At 39.2% G+C, this 7,874-nt stretch overlaps 1 long non-coding RNA gene across 1 annotated transcript; it reads right to left on the reverse strand.

Moving 5' to 3' along the window:
• Window positions 1-524: 524 nt before the first annotated feature.
• On the reverse strand, window positions 525-7,415 carry LOC144577509 (uncharacterized). Its single transcript, XR_013521645.1, has 3 exons — window positions 7,238-7,415; window positions 6,571-6,642; window positions 525-633 (listed from the first exon to the last, which is right to left on the reverse strand). It is a non-coding gene; the product is annotated as an uncharacterized LOC144577509 (long non-coding RNA).
• Between the last annotated feature and the right edge of the window lie 459 nt (window positions 7,416-7,874).

Here is a 7,874-nt window from a genome sequence, read left to right on the forward strand (position 1 = left end):
TCGACAGACTGAATCTCAATCTCCAAGGGTGGGACCCAGGAATATGCTGTTTAAACAAGCTCCCTAGATAACCTTTATGTACACTAAGGTTTGCATTCAATAGGCTAATGATATCCTATATATTCCTCTAGAATGTTATTTAGTATGTTTTAAACTGCTATACTAACATTTTCCCATTTGGAGAATCTGCACTGTTTCATACTAGATTCTAAGGACTGGTACAGAGGAGACCTACTGTGAAATAGAAGGGTATTGAATCTGGGTTCCAATCCAGGCTAGCCTTGCTATGTGGGCCTGGGCAAGGTACGAAACACTCTAAGTCTTTAACTTTCCTTCTTTAAAATAACTATAATGTCACCCTTGCAGAACTGCTGAGAGATCATAGAAATAAAATACGGTGCAGGTACTGGGCCTGGCCTAGTAAAAGCATGCAACTACTAATTACTGTCATTACCTAAGCTAATGTAACTATTATTTTCCTCTTCCCTTACCTTGAAAAGTAGAAATACACTGAATTCTTCATTGTTCATTGTTTCAGACCTAGTGGATTATTTCTATCATTCGCTCCTGCTCCTCACCTCTGTGGCTTCCTGCCTGCCTCTCAGCCATTTCATTGTTCATTAGACACCTCCACTAGAAGAAGGAAAGAGAAAATAAGAAATGCAATTCATAACATCTATTTTCTTCATATGTTATTACTCTTGGTAAAAGATTTGATCTGAAGTGACGAGGCTGAATCACTGGCCAAAATAACATTTTTGTGTTTTCTAAGAGCTTAATTTACCTATTTTTTAGACAGTTTCCATTCTGGCTCTTATAATGAAATATCTTTGCTTAAAACAGTAATTTCAATCAACATTGCATGAGAAAAAAATATAGTGAATGAATCATTTTGAATCTTGTTTCCTTCCTTAATTTTTAGGGGAACTGAGAAGATTTGGTTGAACAAAATTCATTAAGATCCTACAGAGATGGAATCTGAGTATGAAGTAGGTCAAATTTAATCTCCCTGGTAGTGCCCTTCAGGCATTACTGATGTGGGCTTCTTACTCAGCAGAGGTGGGTTGTGTGTGGATGGATTCCTAGACTGCAGCATGGGCTCTAACCTAATGAGCAGGTGCCTGCACAAGGCCTATAGCTACAAGTCCTGATTTTCATGTAAAATGCCCTCAGCTCCTTCAAATCTTCAGATTTTTCCTCAGGTAAAGCTTTGTGTCCTAGGTACTTGGTATTAGGCATCTGCTAGTTGAAAAGTAAGAGAGCCACATCTGCAACTGCAAGAATTGGGAGACTCCAGAGGCAGTAACAACCCAAAGGATCACACAAAGGTGAATGTGGCAAGAGGGGAAATTTTTCTTCCCCTCTGGCATTCTGGTGTGTAGCCAGACTCTGGCAGGAGGGTGCAGGTAGGGACCAGGGGCTATCTAGAGGCCTCATCTTTTGTCCTCCCCACTTTTCTCCTGTTGCCAGTTCTGGGTCCTGAAAGAATGTCTGATACGACCCCTCAGGTTGACTGACAATCTGATATGTGGCATGACCAATGCAATAGAATAGCAGCTTCCTGAGGACAGGCCTTTTTGTCTGCTTTATCCACTGCATTTGGAACTGGGTCTAGCCTGGAATAGGTAGCCAATAAATATTTATTGAATAAACAGATAAAGTAAACATCAGGGTTAAAAGATACTTGTTGAAAGAAAGGAAAAGGGGGAACATTGAAAGAGGGAAATCAAATCATGGAATGATATTTGGCTTGATTAAGCCAATCTGAAGAAAATGCCCTTTTCAGATAAAAGAAGATACTTCTTTGGGCAAAGGCATATGGAATTCCTGCTACAGCTACACCTTCCAAACAAGGTGCTAGGGTCTACTCCAGGTAGTACTAATGCTGGTGGATTTGAAAAGTAATGGTAATGATAATGATGGTGAGTAACCAAAATAGCAACAGGAGCAACTAACAGTTACATAGCACTTACACAATGTGGACTATCTTCCCCAATCCATTTGTGAAACTTAATGAATGATAGTAAGTGTAATGGCAATCTGCCACAGGAATGTGAAACTTGATATACTGTGGTCTCAAGGGCATTCAGGCACAGGAATGTGTTCTTACAAACAGGTCCTAAGGGCAGCAGGCTAGTATGGTTTCCCTAAATAGACACTGTGTGTATATGTGCATACAAATGCTTTTGTGTGTGTGTGTGTGTGTATGTGTGTGTATAAATGCACAAAGCCTATTCAAAATCATTGTGGTAGTAACTTTGATTCTGGGAATTGGGGTGCTAGATAAAGCTAAGTGTAATTTTTACCCTAATACTACATTCTTTTATTTCAAATCATAGTTTTCTGGGAAGTTTCCAAAACTATGAATGCAAATGACATATTCATCTGTAAAAATTTCCCTTTTAGGAGGATGGCAATATGCCAACAAAGGTGAACTATAAAGCACATTTTAAAAAAGAGTTTTAACTAGTCTTGTATTTTATAGATCTGCTATGTGACCCTTATTTTATCATGTCCGTTTGCTGCTTTAATACTTTCGCTCTTGAAGGCAATTTATTTAAATTCAGTGAAGGCAACCTGGAATGAATGGAACCATTAAATTGTAGTGTCCTTGAACATGTTCTCTATGGAAAGGCCATGGGACTTTGGAGGTAGACAGACTTGAATGGTTTAGATTTCAGCTCAGCTAGGGATCACATATATGACTATAGATCACTTTCTTAATGATCAGATTGCTCCTCTGCAAAATGGAGAAAGAAATAACTTCTTGGGGTTGTTGTGAGGGTCAACTGAAATAATATATGTATAAATTATTAGCAAAATAACATGGCCTGTATAAGGTGTGAACATAATTAAACAAAGCTTGCCTTATTACCTAGTTTTATTTGCCCTCTCAGCATCCTGCACAGTATGGGCTGCCTAAATAACTTGATGTCTCCAGAACTAGAATCTCAGATAGCATACAGGTAAACTTTGTATGCTAGCCGGCTCTCTACATTGCTGTAACCATTATTTACACATATGTGCATACTCACACACACAAATGCACACACCCACACTTTAAAAATTTTAATTTAAGTTTCAGGATATATGTATGCATAGAACATGCAGATTTGTTACATAGGTAAATGTGTGCCATGGTGGTTTGCTGCACCTATCAACCCATCACCTATTTCTTTTTTTTTTTTTGAGACGGAGTTTCACTCTTGTTACCCAGGCTGGAGTGCAATGGTGTGATCTCGGCTCACCGCAACCTCCGCCTCCTGGGTTCAGGCAATTCTCCTGTCTCAGCCTCCTGAGTAGCTGGGATTACAGGCAGGCGCCACCATGCCCAGCTAATTTTGTGTATTTTTAGTAGAGTCGGGGTTTCACCATGTTGACCAGGATGGTCTCGATCTCTTGACCTCGTGATCCACCTGCCTCGGCCTCCCAAAGTGCTGGGATAACAGGCGTGAGCCACCGCGCCTGGCCCCATCACCTATTTCTTAAGCCCCACATGCATTAGCTGTTTATCCTGATGCTCTCCCTCCTGCTGCTCCACTGCCAGGCCCCTGTGTGTGTTGTTCCCTTCCCTGTGTTCATGTGTTTCACTGTTCAGCTCCCACTTATAATCTGTGGGATTACACACACACATACACACACACAGACACACACACACACATTTTTTATTCTACTCGATTAGTTTTTTGCAGCCTTGAAGATAAAGCCCAAGCTCCTTGTTGAAGCCTGAAAATCTTTTACATCCAGCTTTTGGTCTATTCATTTTTTACAGATCCTGAACTGTTTCTTCAACCTTGCTGTGCTCTTTTACACCTCTGTGCCTTAGAATATCTTTTTTTTTTTTTTTTTGAGACGGAGTTTTGTTCTTGTTGCCCAGGCTGGAGAGCAATGGTGTGATCTCAGCTCACTACAACTTCCACCTCCAGGTTCAAGCCATTCTCCTGCCTCAGCCTCCTGAGTAGCTAGGATTACAGGCATGCACCATGATGCCCAGCTAATTTTGTATTTTTAGTAGAGATGAGGTTTCTCCGTGTTGGTCAGGCTGGTCTCGAACCCCTGACGTAGGGTGATCTGACCACCTTGGCTTCCCAAAGTGCTGGGATTACAGGCATGAGCTATCACTCCTGGCCCAGCATATCTTTTTTTGACAACCTGGAATACTCTTCTACTCTTCTCCACCCAGTGAATATCCACTATTTCTTCTTTCAAAGTAAAGCTCAAATATAGGCTCCTCTGTAAAGCATCTCTGGACTGCCTCGAAGCCAAGTCCCCTTTGGGCCTTTCTGGCTCCCACAGCTCTTTGTTTATATCTCTATTATGGCAGCATCCTGTAGTAATTAAAATACAAACACACATAGCAATGCCACTCTGTGGATGTGTGATCTTGGGCAAGTACTTAACCTCTGTTGGCTTTATTGTCTTCATTTGTAAGATGGAGACAGTATTACTATCCACCTGAACAGAATTGTTTCCTGTATTAAATAAAATAATCCATGTAAAACACATAGTACAATGTCTAGAACATGGCAACTGTGGTGACTGCTCAATAGTACCTCTACTATCATCTAATAAACTCTTTGTAGGTCTATCTTTGTTAGGCTGTGAGATATTTTATTTTTATACATACGGTATCTAACATAAAGCCCAGAACACAGTAAACACTTAAAATATGTTTGTTGTAAGGAAATAAGAAAGCAGGCAAGGTACCTTTCATCTATATTTAAAAAGAAGAAAAAATGTTATATTTAGGAGGAAGGTTCATTAACTGTTCTTTCTTTCACCTTTTAGTTAATACTCTTAGCTCTTCACTTTTACCAGCTATAAAATGCCAGCCCCAACTCCCAAAAGAGCTTATAAGATATAATATGCAAACAATTACAAGGCCTTAAGGCCTCTGGATACTTCTTGGCTATAGAAACTATACCAATACTGCTCCCCAAAAGGAAGAAAAATTATCTCCCATTTTAAAGATGCATATAAACTGTGAAATTAAAGAATGTTGGTAAAATGGAGATCAGATAGGCCATCTGTGTGTCTGTTTTACATTGCTATAAAGGAGTATCTGAGATTGCATAATTTATAAACAATGGTTTATTTGGCTGCAGACTATACAAGAAGCATGGCACCAGCATCTACTCAACTTTTGGTGAGGCCTCAGGAAGCTTTTACTCATAATGGATGGCAAGGAAAGCTAGCATGTCATACGGTGAGAAAGGGCGCAAGAAAGATGTAAGAGAGAGGTATCAGAATCTTTGACAATCAGATACTACATGAACTAATAAAACAAGAACTCACTTATTACAGCAGTGAGAGCACTATGCCATTCAGGAGGGATCCTCCCCCATGACCCAAACACCTCCCACTTGGCCCCACCTCCAACGTTCGAGATTACATTACAACATGAGATTTGGAGAGGACAAATACTCAAATTATATCATCATTCAATAGCATTTCTAGAGTCCTCTATTTTCCATATAGAGTATCAGTGTTTTTGTTTTCAGGAAAATTTAGTTACCCAATTATCAATTCAGTTCTATTCTTAATTAATTATTAATAAAATGATACTGTTGTCTTCTTATACTTGAAGTATAAAGTTAAATGATTAAAATGAATACTGTATTTCCTTGCAATGAGCTATAGCAGCCTCTTTCTGTCTGTCTAAAAGTGAACTCTGACAATGTGCTCTAGTTCAGGAGCAAGTGTTGACAAACCAATTAATACAGCCAAGTTTATAGTTTACATCCTAATAGTACTGCTGATTATTTCTTAGATGCTTTGAAACTTTTTTAACACAATTTATTATTTTTGCAATTCAAGTTCCTCATTTGCAAAAAGAAGGTAAAAATACTTATGTGAAGGTATGAAGGTTAAGTGTGAAGGCTAAGTGAATAACGTACATTAAACATCAGGTTCAGAGCGACTGGTGCTATTAATAATAATAAAAAAAATCTAACTTGGTGTATGGCATGCCCAATAAATATTATTCTCTTTCTCCTCAAGATTTTGTTTATGACAGCATGTTTTATTCAGATTCATCTGTTTACATATGTGTCTACCCCACTGCAGTGTAAAATCATCTAAGGCAGGGATTATGTTATACTCATCTTCGAATTCCCAGCACCCAGTGTACTACTTGATGCATAATAGGTATTTAAGACATATTTATGAAGAGAAGGAAGACAGGAAGACAGGCTAGGAGGTGATATGGTTTGGTTGTGTCCCCACCCAAATTTCATCTTGAATTGTAACTCCCACAATTCCCATGTGTCATGAGAGGAACCTGGTGGGAGGTGATTGAATTATGGGGCAGTCTTTCCTGCACTGTTCTCATGATAGTGAATGAGTCTCATTAGATCTGATGGTTTTGAAAATGGGAGTTTTCCTGCACATTCTCTCCCTCTGCCTGCTGCCATCTATCTAAAGACATGACTCACTCCTATTTGCCTTCTGCCATCATTGTGAGGCCTCCCCAGCCATTTGGGTCTGTGAGTTCTCCATTAAACCTCTTTCTTTCTCTTCCCAGTCCCAGGTATGTCTTTACCAGAAGCATGAAAATGGACTAATACTCACAATATTTCTGGGCTGGTGTTGAACTCTTGGCCTCAAGTGATCCTCCTTCCTTGGCCTTCCAAAGTGCTGGGACTAATACAAGAGGGAAAAAAAGAAAAAAGGGAGGAAATGAAGGAATTAAGTACTAGGTACAATTGGGCACCATGGAATAAAAATCCCTACATAAGTTATTATAGTTTAGTTTTTTATGTTTTATCATGTTAATTCTAATAATTCTAAGAAATGACCGACTTTATATAATATATAGTTGTATACTCCTTTACAATTATGAATAAAAAAACTGTTATATGTCTCCTTTTGTTTTATGCAAATAGACATGAACAAGCATTACTGAATGAAACTTGTTGTCAAAAATGTAACAAATGTGAGATGAGGCCATGATTTTGATGGTATGTGTCATTTATGTCAGCAAAATGAGAGAAGTGTCACTAAGTTTCAGGGCTCTTACATGGCTCTTAGAAAACTCTGCATCATGCAATCTACTTCTTCTGTAACCTAGTCAAGGTGATTTATCACAGGTAAAATGCATGTGTTTTATGACTTTGCAATGACATACTTGACACATAATACAAAATGATACAATCTGTATCGTATAAAGTTGCAATACATACCAATCAGAGATGTTATGCTTTTGGGTTACCTAATTCAGTGTTTGAAAATAGCTTACCAGGCTGGTCCAAAGGTAGTGAGTGATCTCAATTGATTGTTCACAGTCAGTTACAGATCAAACTCCTTGTTCTACTCTTTCCCTCCTTCTCACTACTGCACTTGACTAGTCTTAAAAAAAAAAGAAAAGAAAATAGCTTACCTGAGAGCAAGAAAAGAACAAGAAGCTGCTACCAAGACAGTTTTCCACCTTTTCCAATAGACTTCTAGTACCCCTTCCCTAATGTGTACTATGGACCCAAACTTTCTTTATGTTAGGCTTTTTGTTACTTTTGTTCCATTTTGTTTTGTTAAGAGTGTGTGTGTGTGTGTGTGTGTGTGTGTAGAGACAGTGTCTCACGATGTTGTCCAGGCTGATATTGAACTCTTGGCCTCAAGCAATCCTCCGACCTTGGCCTCCCAAAGTGAAGTGCAGGGACCAGTTTGGGTTTTTTTGAACAGATTTTAGGGCAGAATTCAGGGCTACAGAGCTCTGGCCTATACCCTGATGAGTTATTGAGTCTAAACGAGACTCTATTCACCCATTTCCATTCATCAGTTGGTTACTGATTTAGGGTCTCCCTCTGTCACCCAAGCTGGAGTGCAGAGGCACAATCACACCTCACTGCAGCTTCTACCTCCCAGGCTCAAGTAATCCA

The sequence above is a fragment of the Callithrix jacchus genome, chromosome 8, assembly GCF_049354715.1.
Source record: "Callithrix jacchus isolate 240 chromosome 8, calJac240_pri, whole genome shotgun sequence".
NCBI lineage: Eukaryota > Metazoa > Chordata > Mammalia > Primates > Cebidae > Callithrix > Callithrix jacchus.